This window comes from Rhinopithecus bieti, unplaced genomic scaffold (genome assembly GCF_001698545.2).
Source record: "Rhinopithecus bieti isolate Rb0 unplaced genomic scaffold, ASM169854v2 scaffold_2572, whole genome shotgun sequence".
Classification (NCBI taxonomy): domain Eukaryota; kingdom Metazoa; phylum Chordata; class Mammalia; order Primates; family Cercopithecidae; genus Rhinopithecus; species Rhinopithecus bieti.
The window spans coordinates 2,350,983-2,353,099 of NW_016804595.1; positions in this window are offsets into that span (position 1 = coordinate 2,350,983).

Consider the following 2,117-nt stretch of genomic DNA (forward strand, 5'->3'; position numbering starts at 1 on the left):
TATTTATATAATATTTTTAAAATTATATATTTATTTAGTTAGTTATTTCTTGGCTTCATTTGCTGTTTATAAGCCGCAACAACCCTGTTAAACCTGGCAAAGTAATATTTCCTAAAATACAATTAAGAGCTTTTTCATGAATCTGGGAGTCAGAATTCCTTGTTCATTTACCATTGTCATCCCCACCCGCCCACTCTCAAATTAGTGACTACTGCAAACTGTCTTATAGTTTCTGGCCCTATGTTCTAAATTGAACTTACATTTACCTCTTATTCTATTCAGCTTTTATTTCTACTTAAAATATGGTTATCATTAGTTTTAATTCCTGTCTAAAATGTACCTTTCTACCAACTCTAATACTCTCTTTAAGACATTTAATCCTCACTTTTTCTCAGTTTAAATTATTTAGAGCCCAGATATCTAAGTATCTGAGATTTTTTATTCTCTCTGATCTTTTGAGGGACTTTACACCACCTAACTTATAAGCGGCTTATGATAGAGTGGTTTTTCTACCCTTTTATCTAAAAACATATACTAGGGGCCAGAAATTTGGGGGATCATATTAGAATTCTGCCTACCATATCGGTTTCAAAAAAATATTTATAAAATAGAAATAATAACACATAATGTGTTCTTCAGGCAAAAAATCAGATTCATAGTTTTGCAATTGGAAAATACCTAAAAGGTCATCCAGACCAACCATTCAACCGATGCAGAAGATTTTCTACAGACCGAAAGTCATCCAGCCTCTGCTTCAACATTTATATTGATGATGAGGCTCAATCATTTGAACCGGGACATTTACATTTTAAAACTCTGTAATTAACAGAAAATGTTTTCAATCTGTATTTCTCTAACCCCATTTTAACTAGTTCTTCCCTCTGGAAAATTTTTGAATCAAAATAATCTTCTCCAATAAAAGCCCTTTAAACTTAAAAATTACTATCATTTTCTTTCTAAAACAGATAATTTAAGTTTTCTCTTCTCCAGGCTAAATATTCTAGTTCTCATATTATGCCATTCTCCCTATCTTTCACCACTTTAATGGCCAACTTGTGAGTTTACTGTCACTTGTTAAAAATCCCCTTAAAACATTGTTTTTATACATTGGCCAAGTAGTATATCAGATATGTTAACTCAGAGTATAAAAAAGCACGGCTCAACATTAGGAAATCCACAACTGTAATATAAAATATAAATAGGCTAAATAATAGGTATCACATCATCATTTCAGTAAATGCAAAATATCTTTGGTTATTATTTATTATTTTAATAAATAGAAAATAGAATAGAATAATTCATTTGTATTTGTTGCAGAGTATCTTGTCCCCAAAAACCAATTTAATGATAAAATATTAATTACTTTAATTTTACGAATTATTTTATTGAACAAAATGTACATATCTCACCATTCACTTTTAAAGTGAATCTGTTTAAATCAAGAACAAAATAAGGATCTTGTTATTATATAGTGTCATTTGGAAAGTTCTGGGTAATTCAATAATTGTTTAAGTATTGGAAAGTTATAAGTAATCATTTTTGAAATCAATATTGTATACCTAAAATTATTTTAAAACTCTAAAATTTTGAAACACAAGACATTTAAATGTAGGAATATAATATAATTATGCCAAAATTATATTTTATACATTGATAACAGTCAGAAATAAAACACAATGGAAAAAAGAAATGTTTCATTTGGAATCGTGAAAAATGAATAATTAAAGAACATTACACACACACACACACACACACATACATATGTGGGCAACCTAGCTTTAAAAAAACACAAAATAAGATAAAGACATATTAGAGAGAGAGAGAGAGAGAGAGAGAAAGAAAGGGAAACATGTAGATAAGTGTACTGTATTTCAGAAAGCGGTTACAAAATGTTGCAAAGATGTCTAGTCTACTTAAGTCACAGAGTTAGTAGAATTCAATTAAAATTTCATCTGTATTTTTTTGTGTGTTGTGGAACTTAGCCAAATGATTCTGAAATTTATTTTGAAAAATAAACAAATGAAAATATCAAGCAGTAGTCATAAAATAACATCAACAGAGAGGGGCGGAGCAAGATGGCCAAATAGGAACAGCTCCAGTCTCCAACTCCCAGCGCA